At 41.2% G+C, this 14,530-nt stretch overlaps 1 long non-coding RNA gene across 1 annotated transcript; it reads right to left on the bottom strand.

Moving 5' to 3' along the window:
- Positions 1-1,443: 1,443 nt before the first annotated feature.
- On the bottom strand, positions 1,444-3,768 carry LOC123747478 (uncharacterized). Its single transcript, XR_011224913.1, has 2 exons — positions 3,609-3,768; positions 1,444-2,012 (listed from the first exon to the last, which is right to left on the bottom strand). It is a non-coding gene; the product is annotated as an uncharacterized lncRNA (long non-coding RNA).
- Between the last annotated feature and the right edge of the window lie 10,762 nt (positions 3,769-14,530).

Here is a 14,530-nt window from a genome sequence, read left to right as displayed (position 1 = left end):
TTGGCAAGGGAGCACATGTTTGGAGGGTTCAGGGGTGGAAGGAGGGGTATCTTTTCGAGTTATCTTGAGATGATTTCGGGGCTTTTAAGTGTCCCTGCGGCCCGATCCTCGACCAGGCCTCCACCCCCAGGGAAGCTGCCTGTGACAGCTGACTAACACTTAGGTACCTATTTTACTGCTAGGTAACAGGGGCATAGGGTGAAAAACTCTGCCCATTGTTTCTCTCCGGCGTCCGGGATCGAACCCGGGACTACAGGATCACAAGTGCAGCGTGCTGTCCGCTCGGCCGACCGGTTCCCGGGGTTGGGGGAAGGAGGGTGGCAGTCTTTGCTTAAAAGTTCCCTCATGCCCGTGAGCAGCTCTGCAATGTTGCTCATGGATTTTCTCTCATATCGGAGCTGCTCTTTAAGCCCCTCCATCTCCTGCTGTGATTGCTGCTGCTGCTGCTGGTGTTCCTGCCACAGTTCACGATGGTCAGCATCGGCTTGATCAGTGGAGCGACCCAGTGGCGAGTTGATATGGAGGCTGAAGTGGCGATCCGTCTCAGCTTGATCCTGTTGCTTATCTCCCAACTTACAGTTGACTGGGGTCCATCTGTGGGAGGTCCCCCCAGAGTAGGCGACAGTCCCAGACCCGGGGAGTGACCACTTTACATCAAAGGCGTGCCCACTACTGGCAGAACCGAGGTGTGGCCATTCTACATCAGGGGCAGGCCCACCACTGGCAGAAGTTACAGCACCTGGTACTTGTGGGAAAGCTGGAGTGATGGCAGGAGTCTTTGGTCTGGCACTGGTCCCCCTTGTGCACTTCGTAATTACCAGGTGTTGAGTTTTGTAGTCAGCTGGAGTGAATATCGCCTCCAGATGGCTTTGAACAGCGAGTGGACCTGGAGGCAGAACTTTGCAACCATTCTTCATGGTGGTGTGGAGGGGAAGGCCTTAGGAGGCAGGTTCCTGGCACTTTACGTGCATTAGGCTGAACAGAAACCTGCAGTCTGGCCCCCTGGTATACGTGGTGGTTGGCAGATGGTAAAGTATTTGATAGCCAGCTGCTACGAACAACGTCCAGATGGCTCAGCACAGGTAGTACAACCAGCAGCAGTACCTGGCAACCGTCCTCCCGGGTGGGTCCGGCCGGGCAGCACTACGGTAAACGCCAATTACATAATCCGGCAAGGCATCATACGCCAATTATATGATTTTTTCTCCCCCCTAATAATGAGGAACCGTTAGCACTAACAACAAACCTGAAGCACCACGTTACCCCGTTCCGGAGACCCAGGAATGTTCACCTCTAACACTTCAGTGTCTGCCGCCTGACCACAATATTTGTCAATTTGCAGAATTGCTGCAGCGTTCAGGGGCTACCAATATCTTGAGCAAGATGCGGATGATGGCCACGTAGCTGCAAGTGCTCAGCCTTCCAAAACTGTCCGACGGTATATTCAGCTTGGTAGGTTATGCCCCGGCACTTTCCACTCACACAAACTTTCCTTCTAACCCCAGCTGCAACATCACCCTCTTGGGTAATTTTTGTGTTTATAATTGATTGGACTGGTGGGATAGTAAAGACTAACAGAAGGGTGGATGGAGAGGGAAGAGGATTGAAATGTACCCACAAATGTTAGATGAACATTAACCATGTTACACCACAACTAAATGTTCAAATTACTGGCCAGAAGAATGGTTTACCACTCTGAAGTGGTTAATGTAGAGAGTTCTTAGGCTATACCTATTAGAAGGCCACCGCTGCAAGGTATAACATGTTAAACTTAAACTAGTTCCCTTCACCTGTTGTACTTGTGGGAATATACACACACTACATTATCACCAATTGCGATTCAACAGTTTTCCCAAGTAACTTTAATCCCTCCATACCTGCAGTACTGCTGTACGAGACCAATTTCTTGGATCTGGTTGACCATACCTGCAGTGCTGTTGTACGAGACCAATTTCTTGGGTCTGGTTGCCCATACCTGCAGTGCTGTTGTACTGATGCACCCTCGTACATACCTGAAATTTCACATTATATTAAATACCTCAAAATACTAAATTTAACATATCCTCATTTAAAGATGAAGAAATAACTAGACAATCGCTCAGGTCAGACTTTGTTTGATGCAAAAAGCAGGCTTATACCACAGAATGGCATAACCCAACCTCAGACTTGTCTTCTACAGCCCGTTCTCAACGGCCAAGTGGTCGTTAACCCGGCAGCCAAACATGAACGTTCTCAACAACGGCCAAGTGGTCGTTAACCCGGCAGCCAAACAAACGTTCTCAACAACGGCCAAGTGGTCGTTAACCCGGCAGCCAAACAAACGTTCTCAACAACGGCCAAGTGGTCGTTAACCCGGCAGCCAAACAAACGTTCTCAACAACGGCCAAGTGGTCGTTAACCCGGCAGCCAAACATGGACGTTCTCAACAACGGCCAAGTGGTCGTTAACCCGGCAGCCAAACAAACGTTCTCAACAACGGCCAAGTGGTCGTTAACCCGGCAGCCAAACAAACGTTCTCAACAACGGCCAAGTGGTCGTTAACCCGGCAGCCAAACAAACGTTCTCAACAACGGCCAAGTGGTCGTTAACCCGGCAGCCAAACAAACGTTCTCAACAACGGCCAAGTGGTCGTTAACCCGGCAGCCAAACATGAACGTTCTCAACAACGGCCAAGTGGTCGTTAACCCGGCAGCCAAACATGGACGTTCTCAACAACGGCCAAGTGGTCGTTAACCCGGCAGCCAAACATGGACGTTCTCAACAACGGCCAAGTGGTCGTTAACCCGGCAGCCAAACATGAACGTTCTCAACAACGGCCAAGTGGTCGTTAACCCGGCAGCCAAACATGAACGTGAAGAACGCTTCACATTTAACTTGTCCTCAGTCTATGCTCGTTTGTGCACGGACCCACAACAGTTAATACATTTTAACACACTTTTTAAAATAGTTTTTGATATATCACCTATTATATATTATTTATTAGGCGAGAGAGACGAGGGTCTGAATACACTTGTGCGATATAATTTCATTCAACAACTATTCTAGACCTATATACAATATATTCATTAATATTTACTTATATTCGACAAAATATAGTACTTGGTTACACAGGACGTTAATGTTAATTAAGGCGTCTCTGGGGTTGGCTGCAGCGTGGACGACACTGACTCAGGATGGCTAGTGTCATTCACACAGGATGGGCGGGAGGAGGGGGGGGGGGGATTGTGACGCTTGCCTGACTAAAAGTCTTTGGTCAGTATTTCAAAGATTGAAATCTGATCGTTAACAAGAAACACCTTATAACTGCCAGAATTTAACTATAATAATAATTGTGTAAGCTCTTTTACACCAGCTTTGGGTCGAACGGTCAATTTCACTATAAAGTTGACACACAAGCCGCTGTTGTGGAACAGTTAAAAACACGTCTCGACCAATAGACAAAGGTATTTTACTCTATCTTTACAAATGAGTACACCAAAACAAATTGATTTTTTTTAATAAAACTTTAACATCTTGTAACTATGCCTATTTAGACAGTCAGGAAATATTGACTGTTCTACCAAGAAAATACAATGTGATAAAATAACTAATCATCTAGAGTAACTTGCCTGTAAGTCTGGCGCAGGTGACCTCATGCACAGGACTGTCCAGGTGACTAATTTAGTAAAATTTGCAGTCTCCGTGGTGTAGTGGTAAGACACTCGCCTGGCGTTCTGCGAGCGCTATGTCATGGGTTCGTATCCTGGCCGGGGAGGATTTACTGGGCGCAATTCCTTAACTGTAGCCTCTGTTTAACGCAACCGTAAAATGTGTACTTGGATGAAAAAACGATTCTTCGCGGCAGGGGATCGTATTCCAGGGACCATAGGATTAAGGACTTGCCCGAAACGCTACGCGTACTAGTGGCTGTGCAAGAATGTAACAACTCTTGTATATATCTCAAAAAAAAAAAAAAAAATAAAACCAATGAGGCGGGCGCTGAGCAGCACCTCTCCCCACGCCGGCCCGCGCCACACTGCCCGCCGCGCCTCTTGACTAGCTTGGCCTGATGGGTCAACTACCTGTGACGTCATTCACCTCACCGGACATGAGGCCGCCTCACATACAAATAATTCACAAGTAAAGTCACTTCAACAATATTAATATAGAGTTTATTTCTATTAATGTGAAGTATGAGCAAGTGTGAGTATGTATTAAAAGCACATACTTCACTACTGGACATTAAACCCACTACCACACCCACCCAGTAGCTTGGAGGCTCCATAACGCCTTCTGTAACTGTTATGTTGGGGGTCTAGGCCAGGGGCCAGGTACAGCAACCGGTTACGGTGTTCAGCGTCCTGTGTGTGTGTATTTACTGTGTGCCTGCAGGGTCGGGCTCACTATAGCCCGTGCTACATGGACATTCCCTTCCGGGTACCTAAATCTAAAACAACAAACGTTTCGGGTTGAACGCTTAGCTCTTGGACCCCGCCTTTCTAATCGCTGGTTGTGTAATTTACCGACTCCAGCCCTATTTTCCCTCTTTCATACTAAATGTGTTTTTTCTCTTCCTCCCACATCACCAGGAAGCAGCCAGCAGCAGTTGTATAACTCCCAGGTACCTGTTTACTGCTAGATGAAAAGATACATCAGGTGAAAAAAAAACTGCCCATGTCCTATGTCTCGCCCGGGAATCAAACCCGGGCCCTTAGGACAACGACCTCAGAGTGCTATATACTCTGCTGCAAGGACCTGTGCATGCGTGTATGTGTTTGTGCGGACTCGCATTGATGTACTCACCTAGATGTGCCTTCATGGTCAAGCTAGGCTTTTAGTCCCACCTTCTAAACATTCTTAGATTATTGCAATGTCTGTTTTATCCCACTTTAATCATATTTACATATAAATTGTTTAATATAATTAACTTCAACGTTTGACCAGTTCCATTTATTGAGAGCTCTGACACTGAAAAAGTTCTGTCTGACGTTCATGTGACTTATTTGGGTCTTTAATTTCTTTCTATGACCCCTCGTTCTGCTGTTCTTTGCTTTGAACAATATTATTTTGTCTGCCTTGTCAATTTCCCTTAGAATTTTATATATTATCATATTCCCCTTCTCTCCCCTTTCCTACAGTGTGGTAAGGCCCAGTTCTCTGTCTTTCCTTATAGCTTAAACCCTTCAGCTCAGGAACGAGTCTCGTTGCATATCTTTGGACCTTTTCTAGTTTTTTCTTGTCCTTTTATAGGTAAGGGTTCCATGCTGGGGATGCACATTCATATGTGTGGGTCTCACCTTTCCTGCATATAGGGACCGGAAAGCTCCCCTTGTCCAAATTTCTGAAGGATACACAAATGTTGGCCAAAATGGTTTATGCAGCTGTTATTCTGCTAATGTGGGCTTCTGACATCACAAATGGCGTTATGTCCACTCCCAGGACTTTCTTCTTTTCCGATAATAAAACCTGTTTTCTCTTTATTCTATATGGCTGTACTGGTCTTAGTGCGCCTGTTCCCTTCCTCATAACTTTGCATTTGGCTGGGTTAAACTAACAGCCATTTTTGGGAACATTTTTGAAGTATGTCCAAATTTGATTGATTCTCACAATCCATCACTGTCCTGACTTCTCATTAGCTTTCCATTATTGGTAAATATTGATACAAGAGAATATTTCCTCTGTCCGATGATTGACAAATTTTAAACAGTTGGGTCCTAGAAGCGACCCTTGTGGTACTCCAATTGTAACCTCTCTCTCTACTTTGATGTATCTGTCCTTTTGAATCCTTCTTGAGATATATTATCTGACCCACCTTAGGACTTTTCCTGTTACACCAGCCTGCTCCTCTAATTTGAGTAGGAGTCTTTTATGCAGGATCGTATCAAATGTTTTCTGGCAGTCGAGGAATATGCATTCTGCCCATCCTTCTGTCTTGCTTGATTCCCGTCATCTTGTTATCAAATTTCAGCAAGTTTATCAAGTAGGATTTTTTCTTTACTAAAACTGTCCTGGCGCCTCGAAACAAACCCGATTTGTTCTAAATGTTCTACAGGCCAGCTACGGATCTGTCAATCTCTAGTAACTTGTAACAGTTTAAGGAGCAAATAAAAAAAAATACTCCCATCTATCACAAGTCACCACAGAGCTAAATCAGCGGAAAGAAGACTCACTGATGTAATAGAAACAAGACACTGTGTACTCCTCTTTCGTACCTGCCATTGTGATAGATGGGAGTATTTTATTTTTGATTTGCTCCTTAATCTGTGAAAAACTTGTTATTTTAACCTTTGCAACAGGTAGAGCAGTGACAGTTTTTGCTAATGATCACTATAGCTACTGACCCATCACAATATATATGTAGTGTGCTTTCTGTAGTCAATTCTCTAATTATACAATCATATGTTGCTCTCAGCTTTCCTATCTCATTCATACTTTTTTTCTTTTGCACTGGAATAATTACTATATCTACGTTACAATCCCCCCATGGTGGTGGGAATTCTCTCTTCAGCAAAGCAATACATTCTGGAATACCATCATGCTCTATAAGATTAGAACATAGGGTACTCATATTCTCTTATTATTCATTAACATTCATTGTTCATTACATTTCATAACAGACATTAATTCATTAGCTCCACCCCCTCATTAATCTAATCGCAGAGGCTACATTTGTCTCCAAAATTACATCCCTAATACTCTGTAGGGACCCCAGACATGAGGGCCGAGTCATTCATACCTGCTTTCCTTAGGTTTGTGGCCCGTCGATCCTGTCCAAACTTTATTATCTCAGTCATTGGGTCCGAATTTATGGCAGGGGAAGCATGTCTGAGGGAAGTCTGGAATCATCCAGTGGTATGAACTGCCCTAAATCAACAGCAGTGCCACTGGAAGTTCATAACCCCATCCTCCTAGAGGACCGTGGCATGAAGGCTTCTATGACCGGATGGTGGGAACAGTCAAGTGGTGTTTAAGGAAAACCCTCCATCACCAGCTCTGATGGTGTGAAGCTCTACAAGAGCTTCACACCATCGTCACCGAAATTGAATCAAGGGTCAATAACAGATCACTGACCAACTTCTCTGACGATCTTTCATAACCGGGACCCATTAAGTCTATCTAATCTGATGTATGGAAGAATTTGTAACCATCTAGCGTTCCTCAAGGCAGAGTTGGTGGGAGGCAGAGTTGGTGGGAGGCAGGGTTGGTGGGGAGGCAGGGCTGGTGAGAGGGAGAGATGGTGGGAGGCAGGGTTGGTGAGAGGGAGAGATGGTGGGAGGTAGGGTTGGTGGGAGGCAAAAGATGGTGGGAGGTGGGGATGGTGGGAGGCCGAGATGGTGGGTGGCAGGGTTGGTGTGTGGCAGAGTTGGTGGGAGGCAAGGATGGTGGGGAGGCATAGACGTCAGAAAAGAAGGTAACTGCAGAAGGCCTTATTTCAAAACATGAGAGGCTTGCTTTTACCTAATGAGTATTTTGTATTTGTTATATGCTACAGTAAGGTGTGAGAGGTATGTTTTGAGCGAATGTGAGATGTGCATATATATTTATGCACGCGCATATATATTTATGCGTTTATGCAGTAATATTGATTACTACTGAAAATGCATTGAAGTCACCACGCCTGGCAGGGACTGTTTTCATACAAATGGTTGATAGTGGGTTTTCATTTTTATTTGCCCTATGCTACATAAGCAATCTCTGAAGAAAGATTGACAAAGCTTAAAAAACATTCACTAGAAAGGCGAAAAAGACATAGGGGTGACATGATAGAGGTGTGCCTGAATGGATTCATGAACTGCCAGAACTTGAGAACTATAAGGCAATCACTAGCAGAGGTAACTAAAAACTGGTACGCCAAGTCAGGACCTTTTAATTCCCTTGAACGTACCTGCGCAGGAACGCTGAGGGGCTAGCTGGTGACGTCATTGACCATTAGGGATGTCTGTGCAAGGGTCACTGGGGTAACTAAAAACGGGTGCGCCAAGTCAGGACCGTCAAATCTCATTGGGGTAACTAAAAACGGGTACGCCAAGTCAGGACCGTCAAATCTCATTGGGGTAACTAAAAACGGGTACGCCAAGTCAGGACGGTCGAAAAAAGCAAAACGGTCCTGACTTGGCGTACTCTCCACTACTCTTTGTCCCCCGTCCTCCCATCTCCACCAGCCTCTCTTCCTTCCTACCATGCCCCACTTTCCTGTCCCTTCGTCCTACCCACCATTCTCTATTCCCCCATCCCCCTCCTTCCCACCATCCCAAACTCCCCCCGTCCCCTCGTCCTAACCCACCATTACCCCTTCTCTTGTCCCCTCGTCCTCCCCACTATCTCTCACTTCCGTCTCCTCGTCATCCCCACCATTCCCCACTCCCTCGTCCAATGCCTTCCCAAATGGTCTGATGCTCCCATCAGAAAATTGGGAACATCAAGTGATCTGATGTTCCAATCACTGAAATATAAGAAAAACAGTTAAAAATGAAATGAAATAATGAAAAAAAAAACTATTCTCACGAAATGAACGGTATGGTAAACAACATAGCTCAATTCCAACGCAATTCAAACAAAATAATTCAATCAAATGCATATAAATCAAAATCTATGAAAATTGCATTTATCAATGCAGTCAGAAACATTGAAATGGAATTGTTACATATTTAGTATATTATGTGTGTGTTGCTCTTACATGCATCAGATGGCGCTGTTAAAAAACAAAAAAAATATGTTTTTTCCCGTCACAGGTGAGGCATGTATATAGTAGATATATAAAAAGACGTGCCTATTTGAATGCAACGTTGTGTCAAAATTTCAAAGCACTCGGTAAAGAAGTTTCGAAGATTTCCCTCACTTGAAAAACATATGAAAAACACAGTTTTTCAGAGAAAGCAGGTTTTTTTACCGTCACAGACGTGACATCTATATAGTATGTATATAAAAACGTGGCCGGATGCGAATGGAACTTTGTGTGAAAATTTCAAAGCAATCGGTGAAAAACTTTCGAAGATTAACGATTTTGAACAAACGAACATTTCCATTTATATATATATATATATATATATATATATATATATATATATATATATATATATATATATATATATATATATATATATATATATATATATATATATATATATATTGTGACGGTGTTCCCCCCCTTATATTTCTCCCACGCCTGCAGTGAGAGTCATGTCCACTTTACCCGAGCGTTCTCTACGTCGCAGGCCTCAGTTTGGTATATGTGGGAGAGTGTAGTGTTCTCGCCTTGCCGAGAAATTTGTAAAAGAAGAGTATTTTGGCCTGTGGTTTAGGCCCTTTAGGAAGCCAATATGGCGCTGGCTCTTCTGTTTTGCCGCCAAAACTGTGTGACGTCAGTGACACCAGATTGGTCACCGACAGCGATGTGGCACAGGGAGCCAATGAAAACCTTCCATGGTGAATATGACGTCACGAGGGAAGGGGGGTCCGGTCATCGCGCCGCGGTGGCGCCATCAGTCTAAGACAGCACGTCAAGGAGGTCGGATGCGCGCTGGGGGTGATCCTGTCAGTTGGACAGTTTACCCCGTCTCCGGAGGACTTACGCATCACCCGTGGTCTGCCATCACCTGTGGGGTCTTCCTTCGTTCATGTGTTGGACCAGAGAAGGAATTGACAGAATATTGAGCATCAAGTGCTCCAGGAACAGGTGTTGTGCAAGAGTGGAGTCTAGGCAGCGACGTATGCGACGACTGATAGCTTCACAGTGATGACGTAGTGGCTGGGCCAATCCTCCGGAGGGAATCAGTCTGACACAACACATCAAGGTGGTCGGATGTGTGAAGATTGATCCTGTCAATCTGACAGTAACACGCCACTCCCGTGGATCTTACGCGTCACCCGTAGTCTGCCAGTATGCCGGGAGGTCTTCCTTCATTCCATGTGTGGACCGAAGAGGGAATTGATGGAATATTGAGCATCAAGTGCTCCAGGATCGGGTGCTGTCCAGGTGGAGTCTAGGCAGTATCGTCTGGGACGTCTGATAGCTTCACAGTGACGACGTAGCGGCTGGGCCAATCCACTGGGAAGCAGTGAAGAAGACACTAATCGGGAATCCGAACGACTGCAGCCGAGACGTAGGCAGGCAGCCGTAGCTGGGAGGAGAAGTTGACGGCCAGGAGACCGACTCCAACCCTACAAGAAGTCGTGGAGGAGCACGGACCTGCAGTGGAAAGGCACGGAGACGACACGTTTATGGTGGGACATTGATTGAGTTCCTGGAGGACACGACAGGGTGTGTGGGGGGGCGTTCCCTACACGAGGCAGGAGCCTGGACCAGGAGCTACAACTCAACTCTCACCGGAGGATAGGTGGAAGTAGGTGATTCTAGTTTCCCTCCCAATTCCCCTTTAGCCAGCTATATTATTTAGCCAGAGTATTTTGTATGTCGTGAGCAAGGCTCACCTATGTCACAGTAAGGCACCAGTGTGCAGAGTGGGACTATATAGAGTACTCACGGAATTTATTACTATTATTGGTGTGTGCAGGCACCCGGAGTAATTGATGAATTTACTGTGTTGATAATGTCTTTCATGAGACTTTAATATATATATATATATATATATATATATATATATATATATATATAATATATATATATATATATATATATATATATATATATATATATATATATATATATTTATATATATATATATATAAATATACCAGTATTTGGTGATAGGCTAAGTGCCCAGTAACTATATTATTAATATTATTGATGTCTATGATTTATCTATATATATATATATATATATATATATATATATATATATATATATATATATATATATATATATATATATATATATATATATATATATATATGTCTATGCTTGTGTATTGAATAATCATTCATGTGTGCAGTGATTAATTGTGTTATCGCCCACGAAAGGAATTACTGAGAACTCCAGTGATATATACTTGCATACTTTATCATTAAATGAAGGGCAGTGTGTTATACCATGATAGCGAATTATTGGGTCCATTAATATGGAAATGATTGATTGAGCTCAAGATCAGTGCAGCGAAGTATTTACGTGCTATTGTCGCAAATATTGTGTGTATGAACTTTTAGTGATCTTTGAGAATTTAAAGAAACAGGCGCCTCACGCCAGCCAAACAAATAAACGAACATTCGCGCGGTGGGAGTTGCCCAGCTGATTTTGACATTGACATGAGGGGGAGCATTGCCGGCTTGGCGAGTTCATGATTATATGTGGGAACGAGCGACTTCCGCCTGAAACAGAGTGATAAAAATAAATACCTGCCTGATATCAGATCTATTGAGTGTGTCCTTGCCACTGCTACCACAATCCAACAAAACCACTGACGTGTTACTGGACACGGGAAACACCAGTTGGCGACCTTGTGGTTAGTAGTAGAGCCCATGTCGGGGCGGGCACACAATAGTTAAGATAACAAGATGTGTTCCCACTCTTTCTCGATCAGAGGCCGGTTGGGATTGACTGGGATACTCTCCTGGCGTACAGTGGCGCCACGAGGATAGAGTGAAGACCCGCAGTGCTACGGTGAGTGACCTTGGGTATACTGTTACTCGCCCCTCTTGTGGTAGTGAACCCCAACAATATATATATATATATATATATATATATATATATATATATATATATATATATATATATATATATATATATATATATATATATATATATATATATATATATATATATATATATATATATATATATATATATATATATATATATAAATATATATATATATATATATGTCGTACCTAGTAGCCAGAACTCACTTCTCAGCCCACTATGCAAGGCCCGATTTGCCTAACAAGCCAAGTTTTCATGAATTAATTGTTTTTTGACTACCTAACCTACCTAACCTAACATAACCTAACCTAACCTATAAAGATAGGTTAGGTTAGGTAGGGTTGGTTAGGTTCGGTCATATATCTACGTTAATTTTAAATCCAATAAAAAAAAATTGACCTCATACATAATGAAATGGGTAGCTTTATCATTTCATAAGAAAAAAATTAGAGAAAATATATATTAATTCAGGAAAACTTGGCTTATTAGGGAAATCGGGCCTTGCATAGTAGGCTTAGAAGTGCGTTCTGGCTACTAGGTACAACATATATATATATATATATATATATATATATATATATATATATATATATATATATATATATATATATAAATATATATATATATATATATATATATATATATATATATATATATATATATATATATATATATATATATATATATATGTCGTACCTAGTAGCCAGAACGCACTCCAATAAAAAAAAATTGACCTCATACATGATGAAATGGGTAGCTTTATCATTTCATAAGAAAAAAATTAGAGAAAATATATTAATTCAGGAAAACTTGGCTTATTAGGCAAATCGGGCCTTGCATAGTAGGCTGATAAGTGAGTTCTGGCTACTAGGTACGTCATATATATATATATATATATATATATATATATATATATATATATATATATATATATATATATATATATATATATATATATATATATGTCGTACCTAGTAGCCAGAACGCACTTCTCAGCCTACTATGCAAGGCCCGATTTGCCTAATAAGCCAAGTTTTCATGAAATAATTGTTTTTCGACTACCTAACCTAACCTAACCTAACTTTTTCGGCTACCTAACCGAACCTAACCTATAGAGATAGGTTAGGTTAGGTTAGGTAGGGTTGGTTAGCTTCGGTCATATATCTACGTTAATTTTAATTCCAATAATAAAAAATTGACTTCATACATAATGAAATGGGTAGCTTTATAATTTCATAAGAAAAAAAATTGAGAAAATATATTAATTCATGTAAACTTGGCTTATTAGGCAAATCGGGCCTTGCATAGTAGGCTCAGAAGTGCGTTCTGGCTACTAGGTACGACATATATATATATATATATATATATATATATATATATATATATGTCGTACCTAGTAGCCAGAACGCACTTCTCGGCCTACTATGCAAGGCCCGATTTGCCTAATAAGCCAAGTTTTCATGAATTAATTGGTTTTCGACTACCTAACCTACCTAACCTAACCTAACCTAACTTTCTCGGCTACCTAACCTAACCTAACCTACAAAGATAGGTTAGGTTAGGTTAGGTAGGGTTGGTTAGGTTCGGTCATATATCGACATTAATTTTAACTCCAATAAAAAAAATTGACCTCATATATAATGAAATGGGTAGCTTTATCATTTCATATGAAAAAAATTAGAGAAAATATATTAATTCAGGAAAACTTGGCTTATTAGGCAAATCGGGTCTTGCATAGTAGGCTGAGAAGTGCATTCTGGCTACTAGGTACGACATATATATATATATATATATATATATATATATATATATATATATATATATATATATATATATATATATATATATATAGATGTCGTACCTAGTAGCCAGAACGCACTTCTCAGCCTACTATGCAAGGCCCGATTTGCCTAATAAGCCAAGTTTTCATGAATTAATTGTTTTTCGACTACCTAACCTAACTTTTTCGGCTACCTAACCTAACCTAACCTATAAAGATAGGTTAGGTTAGGTTAGGTAGGGTTGGTTAGGTTCGGTCATATATCTACGTTAATTTTAACTCCATTAAAAAAAATTGACCTCATACATAATGAAATGGGTAGTTTATCATTTCATAAGAAAAAAATTAGAGAAAATATATTAATTCAGGAAAACTTGGCTTATTACGCAAATCAGGCCTTGCATAGTAGGCCGAGAAGTGCGTTCTGGCTACTAGGTACGACATATATATATATATATATATATATATATATATATATATATATATATATATATATATATATATATATATATATATATATATATATATATATATATATGTCGTACCTAATAGCCAGAACGCACTTTTTGGCCTACTATGCAAGGCCCGATTTGCCTAATAAGCCAAGTTTTCATGAATTAATATATTTTCTCTAATTTTTTTCTTATGAAATGATAAAGTTACCCATTTCATTATGTATGAGGTCAATTTTTTTTATTGGAGTTAAAATTAACGTAGATATATGACCGAACCTAACCAACCCTGCCTAACCTAACCTAACCTATCTTTATAGGTTAGGTTGGGTTAGGTAGCTGAAAAAGTTAGGTTAGGTTAGGTTAGGTAGGTTAGGTAGTCGAAAAACAGTTAATTCAAGAAAACTTGGCTTATTAGGCAAATCGGGCCTTGCATAGTAGGCTGAGAAGTGCGTTCTGGCTACTAGGTACGACATATATATATATATATATATATATATATATATATATATATATATATATATATATATATATATATATATATATATATATATACATATAACGAGGAGACTACTAAGGAGGAAAAATTTATTATACAAAAATTTTAACACTTTCGAGCTCACAGCGTTAAAAAAAAAATCATACCCTATGCTCTTTGGGCGGTTCGCGCGCCTACGCGGTAAGACCGAAAAAGTGTACACTTTTTTGACTGTCCTGACAAT

This window comes from Procambarus clarkii, chromosome 77 (genome assembly GCF_040958095.1).
Source record: "Procambarus clarkii isolate CNS0578487 chromosome 77, FALCON_Pclarkii_2.0, whole genome shotgun sequence".
Lineage (NCBI taxonomy): Eukaryota > Metazoa > Arthropoda > Malacostraca > Decapoda > Cambaridae > Procambarus > Procambarus clarkii.
Note: the sequence above shows the minus strand (reverse complement) of the source record. Positions and strands in the feature narration are given on the sequence as shown.